This window comes from Hyposmocoma kahamanoa, unplaced genomic scaffold, assembly GCF_003589595.1.
Source record: "Hyposmocoma kahamanoa isolate Upper Pololo Valley unplaced genomic scaffold, ASM358959v1 99516, whole genome shotgun sequence".
NCBI classification, from domain to species: domain Eukaryota; kingdom Metazoa; phylum Arthropoda; class Insecta; order Lepidoptera; family Cosmopterigidae; genus Hyposmocoma; species Hyposmocoma kahamanoa.
In genome coordinates, this window is record NW_020655929.1 from 114,529 (window position 1) to 142,410 (window position 27,882).

Here is a 27,882-nt window from a genome sequence, read left to right on the forward strand (position 1 = left end):
TAAACAACATACTTATAACTGCTTCCGTGCCCGAACGGTTGCCACGGTTTATTTCTGTCGAACGGTTTATTTCTCTCGTGACTTTGGGTTTTTTGGTTGTCTATGCGTGCGTTCATGGCACCCGCGATACAGGGTTTCCTAGTGCGGGAATATGAATGGGTGCGTTAAAGAAAAAAATACATATCCTCAGGTCTAACTCCCACCGGGGTAGGCAGAGACTATGGACCCGAAGACTCGCGCGACGAAATGGCGGCGCTGAATATTTGCAGATGCTCACAAAAATTACGATTATTCTACGATCGCGACCAGCGCGAGGTAACGCGTGTTTGATGTTTACTGTGTTTGTGTAATAGGCAAACTACTAGGCTAACTACTTTGTCACACATTCTATCTACACATGACAATTGTTGGCCAAATATATCAAATACGTAAATACAAATAGTGTATTGCCACCATCGCGTTGCGACACCGCATCGCTCGTATGGCACACGCTGCGAGAAAATTATAGCGTTTGCGACGCAACGCACCGGCAGCGCCCATGTGGCATCACTCTAAGTTGTCGCAACGGCTTAACTTGTCAATATACACTAGTTTATTTTAACTTTTGCAACCTGTGATGATACACGTTTGTCTAAAAAATGCCTTCTCATTCTAGCCTAGAATAGACTGAAATTGTACGTTTCGAGAAAAACACCAGGCAGTAGAGTACTCCATTCTTTTGCCGGATGCATTAGGAATTACGAAGCAAAGTACTTCATTCAAGGGAGTGATAATTTTTTGTTATGTAATATCAAGTGACGGGATGAACAAATCATGCGCCTGGTGGTAAACTACACGCCTGTCCATAACAGTTGCAGTGCCACTTAGCTCTTTCAATTGCAAAGGTCTGAGCCGCACTGCCACTGCGCCAGTCATCTTGAGACATAAGTTGACAAGTCCCATATGTTTTTAATTTCACCAAAACCCTTATGTGCTTACCTTTCAAAACAGGAACACAGTAATGCTGACATTACTGCTTGGCGACAGAAACAGGTAAGGTGACAGTACTTCCCTGGACGAACTTTTTCACAAGAAGCTCTACTGATACTAAAGCTATATAAGGTTGAAAGCGTTCCGGACTTTTCAGTTAACCGAAGGAGGTATTAGTTATTTCGCTTGTTGAATGACAAATGGCACTTTTTTCAGGCACGCCGCTCATTGTTATACAAACGCGTTCATTGAGAGCAATTTACAGACTAGGCCCTACAATGTCTAAGTGCTATAAGTCAAGAGCTTTTTGTTATAATGGTGTCGCAGCATATTCATGAAAATGTAATTCATGTTACGGAGAATAACAATCTTTTCAAGAAATATTAGTACATTACTCACCACAAGTTATTCATTAACCTTCCAGTGCGCGCGCGCGGTCTCAGGGACCGCAGCGACCTTATTTTAGTCATTTTACAAAAACTATAAACCATAGATAGTTGAGCGACCATGATATCCTCGAGGAGATGAGGTACTTCTAATTAGTAGCCCTGTGACATACGTCGCAAGTGCACATGTGTCTTTATTTATGTTTGCAATCTCAGATTCCGCGCGCGACCGGTCGTGTTCCAAAAAAAATCATGGAATGAAATTGAAACCTAGGTGAGTATTTCATGTTATTTGTGCTATATTATTTAATAAAATTAATGTTAATTGTTGTCTATCTATACAATTCAAATTGGCGCTCTGATTAGCTTTCCTATATCTCAAAGGTTGTCTGGAAGAGATCGCTCTTAGCGATAAGTCCGCCTTTGCCCACATTAATTGCTGTCTATGTACTGATTTTGTTCTTGTGTGCGAGCAAGAAAGTGTATATCTATCTATCTACGTATATTACAAAATTATATTATTTTATGTGATATTATATTCAATTATTTATTATTAAAGTATTTGTTATTGACAATGAGTTACGATGAATCAGAACGGCTTGCAGAGGAGGCTGAAACAGAAGATGAACATGAAGATTTGATTATGTCGAACCATTGATACTGATAAGGAGTAGGTTATCGCAGTACAGTCAAGAGCACGTCATGTGCGGATCGGCGCGTGTCGGATCGTTCCGTATACAGTACGTCCCCCAAGTCGAGACGAGGTAAGTACGCTTTTCTAAGGGGTTAAACTACTGAAATACCGTACCCAGAATCCCCCGAAAAGCGACGGATTAGCCTTAGCCTTTCGATCTACCGTATAAGTTTAAGGCATTAAAAACCCATATTTAGTACGTCTACTAGGGGATGAATTAGGTACGGCTTTTCGTAAGAAACGCTCGTAAGAAAGCGTCTCAGATTCGTCACGGCTCGAGTAATTAATTACTCAAACAAAATATCTGCTATAATATAGAATTTATGTATTTATTAAAGTTAAAAGGAATACAATTACAAAATTAATCATTATCAACATTATAAATATTTATATACTTAAACAGGTTTTATCAAATGCAAGATAAATTTATTAGCAAATTTATTAGGAAACAAACAAGTGCTATTACAGTCTGAAAGAATTTTTCGATGACAAAAATTAAATGTTATCCATTAAATTTATTACGGTACGGTAAGTGTATAGTAGACGCTTTGAAATTCTCGTCATTCGTTTTTTTATACTTCAAAATTGAAAATCAGTCACAAGTTTACTAACTAGATCGGTAAATCGTTCTTCATCCATTTTAAATAACCATAACTCAAACACAAACGATATTAATTACAAGTCATGCCGCGAATTACGTAAAAATACAAGCAAGATCGAAATAAACTGTGACACTGCACTCGCGCGAAATCAGTTGTTATGAATATTATTATTTCTGGTCTAATTTGAAACATGCCAGTATCACCAAACGTGCAACTAATTAGAGCGTAGAGTTCTCTATTTTGTAGGTGTTTATTGGTAGTGTAGGTGAGACGGAGAGAGATAGCTTCCGTGTTTATTATTTGCGTTTTGCACTGTTTACTTAAAACAATTAGAGACAATTTCGTTTGAACTACGTATGACTTTTGAGTTTTTGATTTTGATTCGACGTGACGAATAAGAGACGCTTTTTTACAAGTGTTAATTACGAAAACCCGTACCTAATTCGTCCTACACTAAACTACGGTTTTTGAATCGCTTAAAGTTATGTGGTAGCTGGAAAGGCGTATCTCTGTTGTTTAGACCCTTAGAAAAGCGTACCAAACTCGTCTCTCCTTGGGGGACGTACTGTATACGGGAAGCCATATACGCTGTCGGGTCGGGAGCGCGGGAGCGGGACTCGTCCTGCGTCCGCTCGCGATTATGGTGTTGTCGTCCATATAAATACACGGAATTTGTAATGAACCAAATGTTTTATTAAGTATACTTTAGTTTAGTTTGTGTTATTTGTTTGATGTTAATTCAAGTTATTTTTTGCATTTACTAGTAACTAATTGCAAGAGGTAGCAATGTACGCAAACGTTGGTAAATCTTAAATAAATAAATAAACAAAATTACACCCGCCACACTACCGACCCCACACGCGCCCGACTCGCACCCGCTTTTAGTGTGTTTCACGCTTTATAATGGTGACAGGTTAGGGAATTGGCTTTCATCATTATGATTTTAGTCGAAGACCGTCATAATGAAAAGTTTTGCGGTGCTCGTATCCAGTAAATTCCTGCAACCTCCCTAAGGTTTGGACTTTATCGGTGTACCTTGGGAGTGATTTGCCCACGTTGCATCTTCCGGTGGGCGGCCACTACTCGAGATCTCTTTGACCTTTTCGGATATCTGTTCTACGAGCAATGTGCCTCGCCCACTGCCACTTCAGTTTAGCAATAACATGAGCTGAATCAATCAATCTGGTTCCTTAGCGGATGTCTTCATTTCTGATTCGATCTTGCAGAATGACTTTATGATAGAAGGCTTCTCTAATATACTCTATATTAGACATGCCTGTGTTCGGCAATAGATAACGGACACACAAACTAGGTACAGTTGATAAGGAAAAGTGTTTACTTTTTATTATTATAGAAAAGAAACTTGCTGGAATAAGAAAAAAGGAGCATTAATGTGCATATCGGATGGTTTATTTTGAAGTAAGTCAGTACAACGATGAAAAATCTATATAAAATTTACACTTTATATAGATTTTTCATAGAAAAGTAAGGAAGCCCTCCTTCGCACTATCCTCGAGTGATTCGGAATAAATAAGCTTAGCCAGTGCTGCAAAAGATGCTGTATTCTTGCAGAGATTATTATCGGAATTTACCAGTAGGTAGGTAGGTGGTAAGTACCGCTGTGGATATTTAAAACAATAACCAAATTTATTGATACGAGATATCACTTTATACGAGAGCTACTACGTGATAAAGGTATTAATATTGTTTTTACACCTAATGCAGAAATGTGGGCTGATGTTCTTACAAAACCTTGAGCCGGAACTCTACATACAAGTTCAAAGTATAAAGGGAATACGTTTATAAGTTTATAAATACATACATTGATTACCAGTGTTGGGCAAAATTTAATTGTTCTGGCAATTAAAGATTGACAATTGATTAATTGTCAATTGCGAAACAGCAATTAACGGTTGGAGGCCCGGTTGGAGGCCCGGTTGGGATCCCCGCTTGGGGGCCCCGATTTGGGGGTCTGTTTTGGGGGTCCGGTTTGGGGACCCCGGTTGGGGGCCCGTTTGGGGGCCCCGGTAAGATGGCTCGGTTGGGGGGCCCGGTTCGGAGCCATCAGGCCCCTTAATTATTATTATTATTATTTATTAGATAGTTGTTACACCATTGACGGCCTCCGTAGTCGAGTGGCATTCACACTGACTTTCATGGTGTCACCATCTGTGAGGTCCCGGGTTCGATCCCCGGCCGGGACCCGGGACAATGTAGAAAAGTTAATGTCTACAACATTAACTTTTCTATATTGTCCCGGGTCAGGGTGTTTGTGGTACCGTCGTCGTTTCCGATTTCCATTTTATTTATATAAAAACTAAGTGCTCATTTGATCTCCATCTCACCTGATGGAAAGTGATGATGAGGTCGACGATGTAGCATGCACACCTAAATAATGTCTATTCACTCTCACCTTGAAAAGGTCCAAGTTATAGCGTTCGGGGAACAAGTCCGCAGGTAGACAATACCACTCTCATTTTATTTATTACACCGGGTTCAATTCTCGGTATAAATAATTTGGGAAATTAACTTTTATTCTCGAAATTGGTTGCAGTTTGTGTGTTCTGGGTAGTGTCCTGGAGTAAAATCTGTTGATCTGATACTCATAATACAGGGAATCCCTTAGTTCAAACTAATCAACCTTACCTGTATCTGCCACCAAGCAGTAATGTTAGATTACTGCGTTTCGGTTTAGAAGGGTAAGGGTGCTGGTGGAATTACAGGCACATGGGACTTGTTAATTTACGTCTCAGGGTGACGGGCGCAGTGGCAGTGCCCCTCAGATCTGTGGGATTCAAAGCTCTGAGTGGCACCGCAACTGTTATGGACAAGCGTGTAGCTTCCTATCAGGTGCACGACTTGTTTGTTCCGTTACCACATAATTGGTGACGTTGTCCGACGCATTATTATTATTGTTGGTATCATCACGACACTTGTCAGTTTCTTCTACTTTTGTTTAGCTTTACTACGCTGCAGGAACCTTAGTTTAGATTTTGATGATGCATTTACATTTCGTCGGTGTTTCGTAGAAAGGGCAAAAGCGCCATTTTGAATTTTTTTTTCATTAAAATAAAAACGAAACTCAGTTCATTTTACGTAAGTTTTAGTACAGAGTTACTAAAATCAAGTTGTAAATTTGTTCCAAAGTTGTTACAAAGTCAATGAGTTCCGATCGCGCCGTATTCCAAACCCGTCGGATTCCTAGCTCGACGTGAAGCACGTAGGTAATTGTCGAGTTGGGAAAGAATTTTGTACGCTCTATTTTTTCCAAATACTCTTTCTAACTGTTTTAGTATAAACAGTTTTGGTTTTGAAGAGAGTGCTGGTGAAATTACGGGTATGTGACTTGTCACTTATGTCTCAGAGTGACATAAGTTGTGGTAAAGCTGGCCTGTCCATAACAGTTGTCGCTTACCACCAGACACAGGACTTGTTCGTCCCGTCACTTAGTATTATAAAACGTTTTCTACATTGACTCAGCCGGGGATCGAACCCAAGACCAGGACCGTTGCAACCTTGTCTATTTCTGCTGCCAAACGTAATGTCTGCATTACTGTGTTCCGGTTTTGAAGGGTAAGGGTGTTGGTGACATTACAGGCATATGGGACTTGTGAACTTATGTCTCTGGGTTACGGCCCAGTGACATACCCCTCAGATTTGGCGATTTAAAGCTTTAGGGCCCTTTCATCCGACACGATTTTCATCGCAGTCGTCGAGCGAAGTATGCGTTTAACTGTCATGGCAAAATTCGCACTATATATTTAGCTTTTACGTTTTAACTTAAATGAGGGTCCCGAGCACGCGGGCGAGGCTGGCTTGAATTTGGTCTACGCGAATTTAAATGTTGTTCCCTAGTAAATACAATTCAGATTGATTGATTTGATTGATTGATGAAGGCGTGGTAAATAGGCGGCCCGTGTAACTGGGCGCTTAAGGGGCACTGCAACTGTTGTGGACACGCATGTATCATACCATCAGGCGCACGACTTGTTCATCCGCGTCACTTGATATTATAAAAATAAACTTCTCTTATGATCGGTTCCAACCGTAGTTCATGCCATTCACAATAATCTTGCGCTAGTCTCAGCCAATCACGACCAGTGACTTTGATCTACCCATCTTGGTGTAGGACGTGCCATGTTTCTGTGAGTTTTTAGCCACCATTTAGTTGTCGCTCTTCTCCAATATGCTCAGCTCCGTAATGAACATATGGGACAAAATAGTCATGACAATAATAATAGTTAGCCTATACATAGTCACAACGGGAGGGTTCAGGCTGTAATTCCCATACGAGCCCAATTCTGTTTAGGACCATCACACACATCATTAAAGCGCTTTGCAGATATGTGCAGGTTTCCTCACAATGTTTTCCTTCTCCAGAGAGTTCATGGTAAATTTCAAATTAATTTCGTACATAAATTCCGAAAAAATTAGAGGCGCAAGCCCGGATTTGAACCCACGAGCCTCTATTTTGTTACGTATTATGCCATTATGTTGTCTCAACACTATGTGATGAGTTGTCATTGGAACTGGCTCTCTCTATTATCTTTTCTTCTTGTCATGTCGGCGCTCGCTGCTGTAACTCAGTAATTATTAATATTAGGAAAAAATATTGAAGGTTCTTTCTTCACACTTCATCTTACATGCTTGAAAGGCCGTAGGTTAAACCATTAGGCTGTCACGGCTTACGGATCTAATATTCAATGTAGAAAAGTTGAGAGAATTATATCAATTTTCCTTTTAATACTGATAGTATTAGAATATGTGTAATTTATTTGTTTATTCAAGACACAATAACAATTCTCAAGCCAAGAACGATAATTTAAAATATAGTCAAATAATCCATTTAGGCCGCGTGCGAGGAACAAAAACCACTTCATTTTCCTAGCCTCGCTTAACGCAGCTCTAGTGGAAAAGAGCTAGCGGAGTTATTTTTACTTGTAAGAAAAACGATTGATGTGTGCGAAGGGTGCGACTTAATGCGAGCCGTCGCCTCCGCCAACAACATCACACCGCACCCCGTCCGCGTACAGCTGGAAAGAGTCCTGTACTCAACCTCGCATCGCTCAGATACTCACCGTTTCCTCCTACTACTTACCTACGTCGCACATATATGGTGGAACCGCAGCCCTACAATTGTAATAAAAGTTTTTTTATAAATGAAAACTTTGTAAAAGAAACCATAAATGAAAAATGTTCAAATTAATTAAATTTAAATAAATGCATATTGAACCTTGCTGTGAGACCTCAGAAACGCCATAAATGATTTTAAAGATTTGTGGAATATACCTATCTCAGTGCCAATTCTAGCACTACAGTATTGAACGAGAAATTGTGAAACCACGATCTCAAATATTAGCTTCTAATGTTTTTTTTTATGATGCTTAGTGACGGAATGAACAAGTCGGGCGTCTGCCACACAAGCCGTGGCAGTGCCACACAAGGATTTAAATCGCAAAGATCTGAGGGGCACTGCCACTGTCCCTGTCATCCTGAGACATAAGTTGACAAGTAAATTCATCATTATATGCTCTCATTACAGCGTGGCGACAAAAATATGTAAGCTGGCAGTACTTCCCTGGACGAACTCTTTCACAAGGTGCTCTTCTGCTACGAAAAAATATAGTGACTTCTGAATGTTATTAGATTTGATTAGTTAATATCTATGACAGGACCAAACTTCGCTTATATAAACTGTACTCGCAGCTCTATTCTCTTTAATCCTAATGCACGTATCACTAACATTTTTCATAAAAAGAAACCGCCGTAAACCCTCGAAGAAGCCTATTCAATTTAACATTAAAGTAATAGACCGTCAAAGAATCTCGGAGTAACAAAAACTCCAGAGCGGGCGATAAACGACTTTTCGCTAACACAACAAAAGGTAAAAAGGCGATAACGATCGGGACCCGGGGTCGGTATTGTTCCGAGGATATCCTTCTCCTATCGGAAGATTTAGTGCTTCTCACCTGTTAACATTGCTGCGTTGTTATAGGTAGCTACTATAGTTTAATATATGTCATGAAAACTTTAACAAAAACACTGTAACTAAGTGTATTTATCTCTAAACGAGGCATCAAGGCATAAATGTACCGTAACACGAGTTGGAATTTACGTAGAATTTACTATTCAAAGTCAAGTCCTCAAATAACAGAAGCAGAATGGGTTGAAAACTTTAATCAGCCTGTTTACACTATTTTAATGGCGTTTGAGCGAAATATTTTATTTTAGAATTCCCATAAAATGTTAATTGTTTTAAACTTTCTTTATCATAAACTTTTATTTTATTACTTAAAATTGTCTTCAGAGGGAAATATGCAACGCCACAGACTGCTACAAAAGCGATACAAGATGCGTTGCGTCTGTTGCGACGCGAGCGGCGACGTAGCGTTGTACTACATATCAATTAGCACTACAAGCCACATGGTGCGTTGACAAGGGGCCAGGAGATGAAGCGGGGAGAGGTGCCGCGGCGCGTAAGTAAGCGGCTTTACGCTTCGACATTGCTCGTGTAGCACTCGGTGCGTTGAAAACATAGTGTTACGTCGACGCAATGCACCGGCAGCGGCAGCGCCCGTTTGGCAATACCGCTCTAACTCAGCGATGTTGAACGTGAAATGAAACAATTCTATTAAAAAAAATATGTCCCCATAATCCTTGAAACCTTTCTGGGTTTGTGTGATGGACTATAGCCAAAACGGGTTAAGGGCCATGAAAACTGTTTCCTCAAAGAAGACGTTTATAACAGTGAGACTCGGATCGGCTAATACATCTAGAAAACTGCCAACTCACTTTGAATTTACCGGTATATAGCACAATCTTATTACTGTATAAGGTCACAGAATCCCCAAATTGAAAAACTGAAAATTATTTACGTTTAACGTCTAACGTCTTGGTATACTTACTTCAGGCGAAGAATGTGAATTCAAACAATTGCCGAAATTTTGTAACGCAGAAAGCGCGAGCAAGTAAATGGTGCACTTTATATACGATATTGCGCTCTTGCAACCAAAGTAAATCGCTTTTTGGTACATGGCTAAATTGCCTTCCGACACGAGCGAGCATTTAAAATATGCTCTCAACTATTTCTTAATATAATTGCCCGTATGAAATTGTGTATTTTGTTGAAGACGTGCCTGTTAGATGGTGCCTTTTATTGTTATTGTTTTTGCTCATTCTAAACTTATACGTTGTTTCGTACGTATTGAACGTACGAAACAACGGCAAAACAATCTCGAATCTTACTAGATGCTAGAATGTTTAGTATAGCAATCGTACTCGATTGTTATACTAAACATTTTCTAATAAAAGACTTCCCTGCAACTGAATCGACATTTTCCATCAACTGTATAAGTGCTTGAAACTCGTTACATGAATGCATTTTCCCATATAGGGTGCCTTAATGCTGTACAAGAAAATCCTTGAACCAATTTGACATCGTAACATACGTCGTAAACATTACATATTTCATTTGAGAAAGCTCCCGTCGCCGGTCCCAAGTCGTATGGCGATATTACCACCTTACTAATGGTTTTCGAGCTTCTGTTTGTTATTTTTTAGGATACAGTAAGATTTTGTGAAAAATATACACGAAAATTTTACAAAAGTATACAGCATAACCTCCACGTCCAAGACTCTAAGGGTCGTATTCTAGAACTCTACTCAATGCTCAAGTCAGGATTTGAGTATGGTTTAAAGCACTCGAAATCATACTCAAGTCCCTGCCATTAGGGTCGTATTTCCAGTGCTTGTGTTTCAATTGCAATCCTGACTTAAGCATTGAGTAGAGTTCTAGAATACGACTCTTAGTATATTAGCTCGTAGATTTTTATTTAGAATATTTGTACAAGCCACAAAGGTGTCTTTCAGGGTGGGTGTTTGGGCCTTAATATACAACGCCGGCTGATTCAATGGTGGAGATTTTGGTGAAGTTTCTGCTGATTCGATGATTCGATATTTTGAAATGTTTAACTTTTAATACAGTCGGCCTTTTTATATTTTGTCATTTTTTGATTAATGCTTTTTTTATATAGGCGACACTTTTTGGTAAGTGCAATTAGTAAACTGCAGAACTTGGACTTTTTTGCAGCTTGTCAGCAGTCTGCAGTTACCTTTCTATTTATTGCTAAAATAAGTTTTGTCAGAGGACATTTTTTTACGACACCGCTGTAGTTTAGTGGCCCTGTGAAGTCCTTTACTACTCACGCCATTCCACACAATGTGGACAGGTCGTTGTGAACTTATAATTATATTTCATTTGCCCTTTCTTGTATGTTTATTTATTGTTTATTGTATAATTATACAATAAACGAATCAGTGACGTTTGTTTTTGATATTTCTTTCGAGAACCAATAGTAGCGACGTTAAAACTAAAGAGCTTTGTAAAACTGACATTGTGTTAGGTTGCGGTGTTTGTGCACAACGTTGGCTTTAATTAAAGGTGTTTTATTAGAACAAGTAACTTATTTACAATGTAAATTGTGCTGTAAACAGTAAAAGAGAACAGTAAAGAAAGTTATTCACATTTACTATACAAATGAATTTGATGGTTTGGAACTAAATACAATTTGCCTGCAGTATTTCAGGAGAGAGTACTTTACACATATTGTAGACTCGAGAAAGGACTGCCTACGTGATCTCAACGCCCATGGTTTGTGATTTTACAGATTTCCTCGCACATTCGACGACCACAGGTCGCCACACACAAATCCCGACTCATCGCGAACAGGCTTCGACCATTTTACGCTGAGCGTTGATCCTTGCACCAAGTCGGAGGCGTCTACATTACCACGGACGAAAGTTTCCCTATGGCGCACAGGTGTGAACTCGTGCGATACGATCTGTTAGTTTCTTGAATTACTCCGAAGTTTGCACTTTAGAAAATTGTATTCTAGCGTTAGTTCCTTTTTAGGCATACCACAGATGAATTTCTGTCCGTATTATTGAGACCAATCACATAGTTTTAACGAGAATATTATCAGTCGTAATATTTAACTACAGTTCAATAGATAAAATGAAGTAGTCAATTCCATTTCAGGGCTTACAATTAACATTTAATAGTAATGAATTCTATTTGCAATATTTAAACAAGAGTATTTGCGGTGCTTGATAGATTTAATTGTGATAATTACGCAGTCACGCATAAATTTTCAATTAACTAGTTGCGAAATGGAGAATTTGCCAGTTAGGAGTTTTTGTTTCCAGCGGTGGGTTGTCGAACGGTGGAGGCCAAGTGTGAAGATGGGAACATTTGCTTCTTAATTGAAGGGTCGACGTCTCTAATCCCCATGGTGACATGTACTTATGACTTTGATTTGTATGTTACGTACATTTGTGAATATTTAACAAGTGGCGCGACGACGATTAAACATTGCACTTATCAGCACACAAGATACCAGTACACTTTTTCATTATGTTGTATCGTTCACTGATTCACTATATTCCACACGTAAAATTAAGCACAAAATGTAGTAAATTGCTGTATTTTTATAATATTTGATGATACGTGGAAAATTTTAGGCAAGCCGGTGGGCTTAGTTATATGGACGCCTCGCCACCCACTGATATAAATTCGTCAGAAAATTTCCTGTTTTGAGTTCAAGTAATTGATTTTTTGTTTGGCATATTTATCATTATCATAATTTTATTATAATTATTTAAGTTATCGTCCACCAATGACGCATCCAAAGCCCTTAAATGTCTTTAAAATATTTCAAGAAACACTTTAAGACATGCTTTTAAACATTTTTTTTATACATATAGTTTACTGCCTCCGTGGCCGAACGGTTACCATGCCCGACTGCCACGCAGATATCCCAGGTTCGACTCCGGACCGGGAGAAATACTTGTATGGCCTACATTTATTTCTCTCGTGAGTTTGGGTGTAATTTGTAGTTGTCTATGTGTATGTCCATGGCACCTGCAACACTGGGTTTCCCTAGTGCGGGGCTATGTCGAGTGTGTGCGTGTGTGTGTGCGGTATATAGTAGACACGCACTTAACCACAATCTCACGTAATAGTAAGCGATGATGTGACACAATCAAATTATTGTTTTATTACTCAGAAATGGAGTTCAAGACCAAAAATGTTGTATACATTACGTAGACGCTGGTCTACGCAATGCAAAACATATTTAATATAAATAAAAATGATAAAATGTTCATTATTAAATAGTCTTGAATACAATAGATATTAATGTATGCAATGACAAACACAAAAACATTTTTTACGTAATAATGATTGCTCCTAATATCAAGAGTAGAAGCTGTTAATAAACGAACTTGCAAAAAAATGGTTACGATCTATGAGATGTCACTTTGACAATGATAGTTGTTTGTTTATATTTTTGATTTCAAATTTCATTTCAAAGTACAGTAAACAAACGGGTAAATGGAAGTGATAAGATCGAAGTTAGGAACATGACTTGTAATAGGTACATGGCACTGGGTCTTCTTGATCTTCAATCCGGAATACAATAGTGCTGGATTTGCGCGAAAATTGGGTATGGTGGGTAGTACTTACCTAATCGGGTTGTGTACCATTAGGACCTTACAATAAAACAATTCGATAGTGATTCCGCTTTCAATTTCCGTTCTATTTTGAGCGACAAATATAAAATCAAGTATTTAAGCAAAGAGGGTCGAATCAATAAGACTGTATCCGTAACTAATAGAGCTGTCAACCCAGAGCCGTATCCTCCTTTGAATCGGGCGTATGGAACTTCCGCTAGGGGGACGAGCTTCTTCGTTTGTTATAGACCCGGTATCAAGTCATCAAATAAATCCTGCCTTGAACATCAAATTTAGTTTACCTCTGTCACTCGTACTACTACGCTTTACTACAAGATGTAGCGGTTACCAGACAGACAGGCACGTCTTGGTGCAAGAAAAGTATTGCACAAATAATGTAAGATAGAACAAAAAGACGCACTTATGAAATCAGTACAAATATGTGTCCCAATTACTAATTATAAATCTGCCAACCAAACACTCATTCATATATATTTTATTTTACCTTATATCATCACAGTATACTGTATGTTTGTATGTTTGTCCCATCGAATTTATAACCAGAAGTAGAGACGAAATGTCATTTAATTTCTTTGAAAACTATTTTGCCTAACCATTACGATGACAAATGTGCTCCGATTGGCTAGCCCGACTTCGAAACAACTGTCGTCAATTGTTTCACTTCAAATCGACAAGTTTGACTTTAGCTTTGCTATAATGGACAAAAATTTAAAAATTACATATTTAATATTTAATAACCGATAAAATGTGATTCCGTTTGTTTTGTAATTAGATGTTTTTCTGTTCTTTCCACACCACCAAATGGAACAGTCCCCCATTGTTAGAGATATTATCTTTATTACAATAACCACAGAATATTTTTGGAATATACGGAGACGTACACACAGGTCTGTAGTTGGCGCTGTAATATTTCAGCTTTCTAAGTTGTGTCTAAATTTAAAAGTGATATAAGGCCCAATGGCCTGATGTGTTGCCAGGGATGGATGGCCCTGATATCGTCTCTATTTCTGGTTATATACTCGATGGTTTGTCCCGTATAAAATCCATTACTTTCATCCGATTATGAAAAAGTTTCTAAAGTCTTACATCCCACTGCTGCTCGTCGTCAGTATATTTATTATTTGAGGGCCTTGAATATCAATATATATTAATACATATATAAGCAATATTTAAACGGTAATTACATTTGAAAATTAAACTCTTTGGCTGTAGTATATATACAGTTTGTTTCATCTGACTATTACTTGTTTTTACATTGTGGCGTTATTTTAGAAATTGGTTGTCTATATTACCATGGATTTTACTCGTGAAAACTTGCGTAGTTGATTTTTTACGACTTTAAGTGTAATTTAACAGCTCAGCGGAGCTTTGCTCGGCTTCAAACTGTTTTTGGCGATGACAAAACGACTATTACAATGATGGCAAGACGACTATTATAGCTGGTTTGTACAATTCAAACGCGGTCGTGTGAATCTCAGTGACGAATTCCGTGGTGGTCGACCGTCTACTGCTGTGAACAACGAAAACATCGGTGCTGTGCGGCGTATGATCAAAACAGAAGGCATGTGACATACAATGAGATTCGGGCATCTTTAGGCATAGGCATGAGTCAAATACAATCAATACTACACAAACATTTGGGTGTGAAAAAGCTGTGCTCTCGGTGGATCCCACAAAATTTGACTGAGGCTCAAAAAACGGATCGCGTCACTTGGTACAATGCCATGCCTACCAGATTCAACGAAGGGGCGTCAAATTTGGTGTGGGATATAGTAACAAGTGACGAAACATACATTTATAGGTATGATCCCAAAACAAAGCAGCAATTGAGCGTATGGTTCTTTGGAGTTAAGCCGAAACCAACCAAAGTGGCGCGCGTGCAAAGTGCCTCTAAGCGGATGATTGCTTCTTTTTTTAATAAAACTGGACACGTCGCTACTGTTACTTTGGAAAATCGTTGTACCGTGAATAGTGATTGGTACACGATCATTTGTTTGCCGGAAGTTATTTACAAACTCCGTAAAATAACCGTAAACGCCGCATCATCTTGCACCACGATATAGCCAGTTCTCACACGGTCAGACAGATAATTGAATTTTTGAAGGTGAACAACGTTAACCTTATGAGCCATCCCGCGTACAGTCCCGACCTGGCACCTTGTGACTTTTATTTATTTCTAAAAATTAAGAACCAGCTACGCGGTCAACGATTTTCATCACCTGAAGAGACTGTCTAAGAGTATGAAAAATATGTTTCAGAAATTGTCACGGAGGACAGACATAAATATTTTGAAAATTGGTTCATTCATATAAAAAAGTACATTAATGTTAACGGAGAATATTTTGAGAAACAACAAATTCATTTCTGACCATTTATAGTATTTTTTTTTCTTATTAATTCTGGAAACTTATAGTGCGCCACACGTAAATCAAATTTTAAACGTCAAAATAATTTAAAAAAAAGTTAATATGACTAAAAATACAAATACGTAAATAATAATACATTGTCACTCTTAAACATATCTTGGCACCTATCAACCTCACAAAAGCCTGACACACTCGTTCATACAAGCCTCTGTGTTACTTTTCCAACAATTCTATTTGATCTCGCCCACCCACGGAGGCTTTACGGTCGTTATGGATATAGTTCACTACTCTGGCCTAATAGGGATGGGGATCTCACACGTTTCATGTTATAATTGTTAATACAAAAATCGATTATAAAGAAAAAATCCTTCGTTCTAACACGACTTGAACCTGCATCTGTGCCATACTACGGCGACCGCTCTACCAACTGATCGAGTCAGAATACTTACGTATTTTTCTTTTTTTGTTATTATATGTATTAACGGCTTTTTTGCAGTAGTAAATTAATATCATGATAGTAAAACATCATAATATTCATTACAATCAACATAAGTGTTGTTTTTAATCGGATTAATATTATTTCTTCATTATTTCCACAATTTACATTTATTCATGGAAGAGTTTCCTACAATTTGTCGCAGGGAGACTGGATAGTGCTGTGCACGGCAGGTTCAACGAGCTATAATGTGTCTACTCCGTGACCAAGCTAACGATATTATGCCTTTTTAGTTTTACTTGTTATTATTGTTGTGGTTTAATGTTTACTATTTTTTTCTTAAGATATCGAGTGACGGGATAAACAAGTTGTGGGCCTGGTACTGGTAAGCGCCCATCCATAACAGTTGCATTGCCACTCAGAGCTTTACATCACAAAGATCTGAGGGGCTCTGCCACTGCACCCGTCACCGTGGTGACATTATAGGCACATGGGACTTGTCAGCTTCTCATGAGACATGTGCCTATAATTTCACCAGCACACTTACTCTTCAAAATCGGAACGCAGTAATGCTCAAATTACGGCTTAGCGGCGGAAATAGGTAATGTGGCAGTACCCTGGACGAACTCTTTAACAAGGAGTTCTACTAACCAATATGGTGTGTGAAAATACAGGTTAAAATTCATAATCACACATGCACGTAATGGGCTATTTCAGATGTACCGTTTTTATAAATAAAGATAAAAATACAAATTACCTGCTCCGAAATTAGAAAATTCCCCGTACCATGAGTCATCAACAACCCATTTGAACCCACGGCCTCTGTTTGAGAAGCCGTGGGTTCAAATCCATAAGCGCCCAGTTACATGACGCGAAAGTTTTCACGCGGCCGCCGCGTGGCGACCGCCCAATTACTACGCTTTCACCTACATTAATGGCGAATCTGAATTCAATTTACTAGGCAACAACATTTAAATTCCTCTTAATGATTCAACCGCGCGGTCGCCGCGTAGACCGTAGACAAGCTTGTCTCGCCCGCGCGCCTTGGGCGCTCATTTAAGTTAAAACGTAAAAGCTATACAAATAGCGCGTATTTTGTCATGACAGTTAGACGCACGCGGTCGCTGCGCGGCGGAAACTCTGTCTCCACGCGACCACCGTGCAGCGGCCGCGCCGCGTGAGCGCGATGAAATTTGTCTTGAATATAACGCACCCTTATGCTACAGCGGTTTTTACTTTGAGTACTAGAGGAAATTAACCCAGATTATTCCGATTAGAACCAATTTACAAAACATTATTCCCTAAATTAGTCCTAACTTGTTAACCACTGGACCAAACGGGTCGCCAAATGTTGATATAGCAGCTACCGACAACATTATAAATATTATTTCAAAGCAAAATTCAATGCGAAACGTTATTTAACACTGTACGTAAACAACACGACGTGAAAAGTAATCCCCAATATTCTAAAACTCCAGTAACTCCTTTCTTTGACGCCAACTAAATTGCGTGTCAGACTTAAAAGCCTTTATCGGTCGCCGTCATTTAATTCTCTTGAAAGCGTTTGAGGTGTTAATAACATCGGCAAATAGGTCGCGACTGCTAACACGAGTTAGTATCAGCTGCAGCATAAGATAAATACAGCGAGCACAGTGTTAGGGTTATGACGTCATTTCATACTATATTTTTATACAGGGTATAATCGTTAAGTGTGAAAAGGCGATTCGTAAATATAAGAGATATCAAAAACCATAACTTATATCCAAAGTAAAAAAAACCAGTGTCCCAGCCGCTCGACCAAGCAAAATGAACCGTATTAGTACGGTAAACATTTGAATTCGATATATACATAACACATAACCTAAACTGCCACAAATAAAGTATTAAAACTGTCTTTTAATTATATACGAGCTGCTTGTCTTGTACAGTAATATGTCAGGTGATATCAGCGAGATGATGCAGAGAGATGTCAAAGATGCTGTAGAAATAATACTCGACCGGTACCACGGAGTTTTAGTTTTTTTTTTACTTTATTGTACTGAAAATTATGGTGTATGTATGTAGGGTGCGACGTTGCACATTGTCAGTTGCACAATAATGTACGTTGACCCGTACAAATTGTTTAAAAACAAGGTGATGTTTATTTTTAAGTGAGTACAAAATTTTGTATTCAAAGCAGTTTTTCGAAGTAGCAAAAAAAGGCCTTCTATACGATTTCCGAGGTTTTTTCGCGAGCTAATTGACTCGACCATAATGTACAAAGCTACTGCTGCTTGGCATACTGATAGAACACGTGACATGCCCGCAAAGCACTTCTACAATATTTATTGTTCAGTGATTGTTACAGTACAATTATATGAGATTTTGTTTTGCATATAAACCCCGTTGGACGGGAATATGTAGGTACAGGATATGTAATATTGTATCCTGGTCATTAAGTTTATTTTCGTCTTGGCGTAATATGAGACATCTTAGGTAAGAAGTACCTTGACCTTGAAAATTTTAAAGAATATTTTTTTACAAAATCAAGTGACGGGACTAACAAGTCGTGCGCCTGATGGTAAGCTACACGCCTGTCCATAACAGTTGCAGTGCCACTCAGCTCATTAAATCTCAAAGATCTGAGGCGCACTGCCACTGTCCCCGTCACCCTGAGACATACGTCGACAAGTCACATATGCCTGTAATTTCACTAGCACCCTTACCCTTCAAAACCGGTACACAGTAATGGTGACATTACTGCTTTTTTGTAAAAAAACCAACCTCAAAAGTTTGTGGAATTACATCTATATGCCAAGTGTTATTGGAATCGGTTACCCTAAACTGGATTCATTCTATAGTTGGCCACCCTTTGTGGTAGAATACTTTCTTCAAATTTAAATGGGAGCAATAATAAGGCGCCCTTTTTCCCACAAAAAAAGAATCATCAAAATCGGTTTACAAATGCCGGAATAATCGCGTAACAAACGTGCAAAAAATACTCCTTTTATGAAGTCGGTTGAACCTTCATAATAAAAGCCATAGTAATAATAATTCATTTTTTTAAAATATATATTAAAGAGGGCAAAGGATGAAACATTGTTAATAATAATATCCATTTGATCTCTGTGTTAGAAGTTCATTTATGCCTTTGCGATAGATTTGCGGGGAACGGGAATTCACAAAGTCGTGAAATAACTTTCAAACTCATTTTCGACTCGTTTACGGGAACTAAATCGTTTCTTTTGTAGATAATTATCTAAATTGTGGAAAAAATGGAAGTCGATAGGGGTTAATTCAACTTCAATCTGCAACTCATGTAATGTGGAGATGTTTGTTCAATAGTGTGCGCTTAGGTGGTTTTTGGATAGCGTCGCGTGGTGTGTCTTTACGAGTCTTGCCATCATCTTTTGTTCACAATACTGCCTTCGTGGCCGAATGTTTACCACACTGGTCTGCCACTCAGAGGTTCCGGGTTCGATTTCTGGGCCGGAAATATTTCTATGGCCTACATTTATTTCTGTCATGTGCTTGGGTGTAATGTGTCTGTTCATGGCACTTACGACGCTGGGTTTCTGACGGCCTCCGTGGTCGAGTGGCTTGAACACCGGTTTTCATGGTGCCGTCATCTCTGAGGTCCCGGGTTCGATCCCCGGTCGGGTCAGTGTGCAAAATAACTTTTCCAGATTGTCTCGGGTCTGGATGTTTGTGATACCGTCGTTGTTTCCGATTTGAATAACACAAGTGCTATAGCTAAGTACTTACTTTGGGATCAAAGCGACGTATGTGATGCTAATATAAATATATATGTGTAATAAGTTTGCTTATGGTTTCGAGAATAGCGTGGAAAAGATGTGTAACGATTGCGATGTACCTTTACTGCCTGATACATACCAAAGAACACCTACCGTATCAATGACAATGATACGAGCTAATAACGCTATCATATTTACCATAATTAAACACTTAAATAAAAATAAAAGTCCAGGCATTGACAAGATAAGGGTTAGGGATCTGCAGTACATAAGCTTGGAAATAACACCAGCCATAACTCATTTAATTAACCGTTGTTTAGCCACATCGTCATATCCCGACAACTTAAAGACACACGGCATCATCAGACCTATTCATAAGAAAGGACCTTATAATGACCTAAACAATTACAGACCGATTACAATACTTTCAAGCATTGTCAAAATAGTGGAACGGTACTTAGGACACGAAATTAATATTTTTTTAATAAAAAAATACTGATAAACAATACGGCTTCCAAAGGGGTCGCACTACTTTCCAACTTCTGTCTAAATTCACTGATGAGGTCAATGGGTACCTGATCGCTCGCGAAGAGGTTCTCGTTGTCTTTATCGACTTCAGTATTCGATACGTTACGGTACAGAACACTGTTTGACAAGCTAGAACAGAATGGTATACAGGACCCTCTTTTGAAATGGTTTCGGAACTATCATGAAAATAGACACACTACGCCTAAGAAGTAGTCAAAGCGATGAAATACCTACTGCTCGAGGTACTGCCGAAGGCTCGATTATTGGTCCTACTGAGTACTTGTTATACGTCAACGACATGTGTAACAAGTTTTCGGAAGGTTCCATATACCAGTTCGCTGATGACACTTGCCTGATAACTCATAGTAAAGACATAATAGAGGCGCAAAAAACGATGCAACATAACTTCAGTAACTTTTGTAAATGGGCTCATAATATAGACTTCGTCATCAAAGCTGACAAAACCAAAATCATTCACATACATTCCCCGTACAAGAAAACAACGCAAGTATCCACTATAATCGCGCATGGTCACCAGTGCCTGCATCACCAGTCCACTGTTGGCATATGCAAAGCGCTCGCGTGCACTTATTTAGCCTTACAGGTAGTTGAACAGCATACATATTTGGGCCTTATTATCAACAAACACTTCAACTAGGGGCCACATATCGAAAGTGTCACTAACAAGCTAAGATCTATTAATGGTAAACTTTCCATATTGAAGTACAAATTACCATATCACTTAGAATGACCTTGCTTTGGCGGACAGAGTCATAGGTTACGAGCTTAGTAGCTAAGGGCGTACGTATAGAACGTATTTAGACAAAATTTATAAGTTACAAGTTAGCCTAATTAAGACAATTGTACCAAATAAAATACAAAATAAATTTAAAGATAACAACACTGGCCTTTTTAACCATGTCGGTCTTTGACAAATCGAACATATTACTAATATTAGACAAATTTGAAAATATTAGTGTCTCAACAAAAACGAGTAGGCAAAATCGATTACGTACCTTAACGTATCTACCTACGTATCAACTGCCTAGATGTACTAACGCATACGGTATGAGGACCGCGGAGTACATATTGCCTGATATTCTAAGTAGATACATTCTAGATACCTGTGCAGCTCCATGTAGATATGTTAATGAATGTTAGGAAATGCAGACAGGTATTAAAAAAGTATTACTTACGTAAAATTATAACAAAAGCGATGCATTCTCCCTTCGTATAAAGCCTTTAAAGGGTTTTTGAAAGGAGTCTTATAGATAAGTATAGATTAAGTACTCTGTGTATTTTGAATAAACGAATAAAAAAAAGGGTTTCATACAAGATCAAGTTTAAATTATATTAACAGTCCTCAATTTTGTTGTGCAGGTAAGGTACAATAAAAGCTTAAATACTAGAAAATATAACTGGGATTTTAAAATTATATATTTAAGTTCCCCTCTGCCAGTACCGGCACCTTCCTGAGAGCTGAGACCATTTGAGTAGCTGCAGGCCTCCGGTTTGACGTCCCAGTTTGCTCTCCGCATCGGTGTCCTTGAGGCAAAGACACAAGTGCTCTGGGTCACCACAGTCTTTCCTGCCAGTTGAGCGCCGGCTGTATCTCCCTACACGCAGCCCTCAACGACATCATCCGTCGGACCTTAGCCACGGTTCACGTGTCCGTTATCATCTTGGCACCTTGCCGTGGGGACCCATTTGAAATAACTTTTTTAAGTTTTTAATAAGTTTTTAAACATATTGCACGAATTAATTCCGCCTTCCCCTTTCCATCATCGGGGGACCAGACTTAGGCTGGGGTTCCACCCCTATGTTGTGGATATTTCAAGGATTCGCACGAAGCGCTTCGCTTCCACATTTCTATAGTGAACGGCTATGGAGTGGAATTCCCTCCGACTTGTTCCCTGAACAATATAATTTCGGCCTTTTCAAGGTGATATTGAATAAGCATTATTTAGGCATGCTCCATCGTCACTTTCCATCAGGTGAGATGGAAGTCAAATGCGCACTTACTTTTTAATAAAAAAATACATGTATCAATGATGATTAGTTTACTTGACAGAGACAATCCTCATGAAAGATTGTGCTGTAGTATATTTCAGAAAAAAACTATTATAATTATTACTTAAAAAAACCTAAATTAGAATTTCTCTAAATCTCAAGTAATGAACAACAAAAATGCACTAATTAACTAACCAGTCATTGACACCTATAATAATGAACACCCAGTAATTGACATTTATTAATAAGAAACGTGTTACTATGATAGAAAATTTTGTCCCAAATCTTATTAGAAACTAATTTAAAAAAGATGTCGAACATTAGTAGTGATAATCGGTCACTGCTGCCACCACCTTAAGGAAACAAAATAACATTATTGATGGGTTTTCAGATTTCCAAAAAGATAATTACTCTGCTATTGATATAAGTAGATATAGAGACGATCATTTCATGCGGTAATAAACTACAAAGGTCTCACTTAGGCAATAAAGTCTTTTTCAACCATATTATGGTACACTAAAGCACAATAAAAAATAACACCCTTCTTTTATTTTTTTGAATCCGAAAACTTATAATATCAAAGCTTTTAAATACCTCTTAGTAGCTTGTTCTACAACGTCCTCTTCACTTACAAAAAGTCTTATAACAATAGTATTCAGAATTAATATAAGAAAAGTTTGAAATTTTTCATACTTTCCTTTTTTTGTTAGAGTTCCGTGACTTGATGAAAAAGGAATAATTTTTTACCATTTATTTTAAGACTTGTATGTCAGTTTGTGAGTTCCAGTCGTTAAAATATTCTCGCCCTATTTTGTAATAACCTTTGCTAAATATAGTAGGTATTCATGTATTGATATTTTTATATCATGAAATAGAAACAAAATGCTGTATGTTCTGAATTTTTTATTGGATAAGGTTCAGCAACAGATTAGAGATTATATTCTGATCTGGACTAATATAAACGAAAATAATACTATAGACTTATCTACATGAATGAATATAAATCTGCAATTATAGCCATACACAACACTTTAGTAAAAAACAGTGGACATTTGATACCTAGAAGAAATTATTTAAAAATGCTTAACAAACAAAAAAAGAGAATAAAAGATATTAAAAAGCAACATAAAGCTTACGTAAAGAAATTAAGGTAGTGGATTCGAATATAAGAGTCTTCTAACACTGTTATAACTACCATTATACAGATCATGATCAGGACAGATATCATTGTAATATCTACACATTCTGGATATCGGCTATTACTCGAGACATTGTTGATAGAATGTGGAATACATAATAGTTGGGGTATACGTACGGAAAGTGTTGGCAACTTCATTTATATCACCTGTAACAAGGTGGCATCTGCATCGCATTTGAAGCAATTTTGTTGAAATTACCAAAAACACATCGGTCGGACATAGTGGACATGAGAGCAAGTGAGTCATACTTTGTGTGGGAAATCCGCAAGCACTCTAATTTTGTGTAGCGTTCAGATGTCGCTATTTTATCATATTATGTCTACATCGGCCAACCTGACCTGAAACGATTTAGGGAATCCAGTATTGACCACTGCAACTCGCCCGGGGGAAGACTTTCGGCAGGGGTAGATAATAAAATTTGGCGTTTGGAGTTTGGCTTGCCAAAGTTTGCGTCCGTCAGGCTACGTTCTATAGCGGTGGTATGTCGAAGGAAGCCTTACGACTTGATAGTCGTACTGGTGGGAGCTTGTGGCCGAATAAAGGGTGCCGATTACACTACGTCTACATATAACTATTACTATAACACGTCTGCTATTTGATTAACATCAAAAAATAACTTTTTTTAAACACCGAGCAAGCAATGGCGCCTGTGACGACACACGCTTTGCAACACGAGTGCATCGCGAGATTAGACGAATTTGTGCGTCCGTACACGGCGCCGCGGGCGTGCATTTATACAAGCAGCGCTGCTACGTGTGTATGGAGTAACCATACTTGTTTTACTGTACTATGTTAGATATGAATAATTATAAAATATTGACATAATGTTGTGCAATATTTCGTTAAAAATTCGCTGTAATGTAAATTGAACCTTATGGATACTAGAAAATCGAATGAGTTTGTGTCATACGGAACCCTCACAGCGTGTGTTTTACTTATAATGAGGGGGTAAATATATTCGTTTGACAGAAGTTGCCCCTAGGTCGTTACCAGACGAAACTTGCTTCTACGTAATTGTTTTCAATTCGTATCCGAATTTTTCTCTCCCCTCTCTTTTAAATCTTTTGTTTGGCAAAAAAAAACGCAGAATCATTCGCTGAGCATTTTCTTAGATGTGAAAATCATTATTGGAATTGCATTAGGTGGCAGAAAATTGCGAGACGTTTTTTAAAAATTTATAAAGTGGGATCATGTTACAAAGCAAAAAGGAACTAAATTGTCGCAACACGAACATTGACGTCTTGGAGCATCGTGTCCATTAACCTAGCAACGTTACTATTTTACATAGCTAAACGCGTTCTTTGACGGAAGCAGCTGCCTGCTTTATGATCACCAGAGGCTTAAAACCAGTAGATGTTATAAAACTATTAAAATGATGTTATTTTGTTTTGTATGTAGCTAACAATAGTGTAAGTAGCTTAACTAACACCAGTGATCCAACTTGGTACAAATAAAAAACTTTATTATTATTATAGTATAATAAAACAAATATGGTAACTTGTCGTCACACGCGACGTTAATTATAGAATCTTACTTATGATCTACCACCGACAACGGCCGTTAGGCTGTGTTACTTATTAAATCTATTGATTTTCATATTCCTATTGCGGATTAAAGTTTTAAACTTCCCTCCTGAAAAGTTGAAATTACAGGCACATGGGACTTGTCAACTTTTGTTTCAGGGTGACATGCACAGTGGGAGTGCCCTTCAAATCTTTCCAATTTAAAACTCTGAGTGGCACTGCAACTGTTATGAACAGGCGTATAGCTTACCATCAGGCGCACGACTCGTTCGTCCCCTCACTTCTTATTATAAAAAAAAATTACAGATTGTAGTCTTATTACACCAAGAGTGGGATACCGACGTAAAATTGTCATATAAAGCTAACATATCTTTTACGCAGTCTGTAAAAGGTTCGAAAGGAATTTGTTAGTTATTAGATCGAAGGTATTCAATAACACAGTAAAGGTCGTATTAGAAATTAATATACTAAGCATTATTAGCTATTATAGAGCTAGTTCCAGACAGAATAAGATCATTGATTCCTTGTATGTTATACATATTTTTTATAATATCAAGCAATGGGGCGAACAAGTCGACACGCCAATCCATGGTAGTTTCGGTGTCACTCCGACCTTCAATTCGTAAAGATCTGAGGGCATTGCGCCTTTCAACCTGAGACATAAGTTGACAAGTCCCATGTGACTGTAATTTCACCATGTTCCATTGTATTATATACAGTGTGTTGATTTGCATTTTCGCCTTACTTACAGAGGTCATTCTATATCCGAAACTGAGCCCAAATCATTAAAAAAAAAATCGAAAAGAAAATTTCGTAAATTCCTATTTTTTATTTAATTGCGGTAAATAAATTTGATCCAAAGGTCATTGACTTACACGGCATTAGTACTTCCAAACATTTTGAACAATGGCCTTAAATGCGCAGAAAGAAACGCATTTTAGATCTATTTGGTGGTGGGGGCGAGTAGCGACGGCGGGGTAGTGTCGTATCGAGCACGCGATTGGTAGATCAGTCGACCTTGCGTTCCATGCTGACTGCGTTTACATCACGCTGACATCCCGCATAGGCACATTCTATTCTAGTCTGTCACGAAATGCCATGTGGTTTAGAATGTAAACCACTACCTGTACGGAGCTAGCCACCAGCTGTGGGGCTAGGTACTTCTAGCAATACTTTCATATAACCTAAAGTTGGTAAGTACCAAATCTAAGTTACAAAAAACTTTTTTCAGTCAACTTTTCTAATTAATGTAAATAAATAGTAAATTATAACAATACTAGTACATAATCATGACGTAAAAAGTTGGTAAATAAGCGATCGAGAAAGATTACGCATCGCTCAGTAAAGCGGGTGGCGGGGTCACTGCCCTTGCGTGGTGCATATGACCTCGAGCCAATTTTGAAAAACTTTACTACGTTGTAGACAGAGTATATATTTTTTAATATTTTTGGGTGATTTAGCACTATTTCTATCATTACTTTCTTAAATATGGTGAGAATGTAAATCAACACACTGTATGTTATATTATTTAATCCGTCTCAGGGACATAAATAAAGCTTGTTTCCACGGCAGAAAAAAAAACAATAGAAATGCCTTAAGCCTCAATTCCTATCAGAACCGATGTCACCAAAACTCACACATTTATAATTTGAAACACTAATAATGATTTTATAGTGATGATTGGTCGTAGTTTCTAATTAAACAAAAACACATTTTGGACTGTTAATATAATTTAAACTCTGTTGGCATATCGTTGAAAATTCAATACCTATTATTGCCAGTTACAGCTACTTTTATTAATTACTTAATTCTCCAAAAAAGAAGCGACCATTGTAGCGGTATAAGGTTTATTTTCGTTTCTTGTAACAAAAAACTTGTTACGATAAACAGAAAATTTATTAAAGTTAAATAAAATAAGACTTAATATAGTGTCATTATAATGTTACAAGTGCAACTTTATCATTTTTGCACTCCAAAACCAAAATTAGGCATTTTTCTATGATTTTCGAGGTTATGTTCGAGATAATTGACACGACCATAACTTACAAAGCGAAAATGGCGGACTGAGTTTAGGTATGTGGCACTTCGCGTACTGTTGGCGCATGTGCTATGCAAAGTAAGCAATTCTATTGTGTTTATTGTTCTGTGATTATTCCTTCTTTTCATCCTCTAAGCTTTTTTCTAATAGAGCAGTCAAAATACGTCAGAAATATATAAAATCTAATACTCACCATCTTACTCTGCTGAAAATAAATATCAAAAGGCCGCTTAAAAAGTCAAGATATTGTCTTACCGAAAAGAGAAACAAACAAAAGCTAGCGTACATCGGAAATGAAAACAATAAATAATGTTAACTGGCAGTTATATTCACGCAATAAATTTAATTATAGCAACACTGATTTATAAACAACGGAGGGATCAAGTGATGTCATGATATACAAAAGTTGGAGACAAAATGAGATATTTTGGGAATTATATCTCTGATTTACACTCGTGGCATACCAGCGGCACTGTGTAGGATGTTTTGATTTATGTAAAGGATTTATGGAAAGATACTTAAGAATTTGATGATATGACACAATTGCAACTTTGGTAGCGCGTCCAAAGCGCTGCTTTGTTTTTTCTGGTATTTTGTATTTGGCCTAAATCGCCAGAAATGAAGCTAAATTACGAACGAACGAACGAACAAACACAAAGACAAATTCCTTCTATCCGACTGAGCCGAACCAGCGACTGTTGCCTCAACGTGGCTATCACTCTGTTAATTGAGCTACGGATCGATTCAGTAAATCTTACTAATACTTCTATGTGCCCGTTGGTATAGTAAAAAAACATCATAATATTCAATAACAATAAAAATACTATAATTTATTTCGGTAGTTAGGTTTAGTCGTATTCATAATAT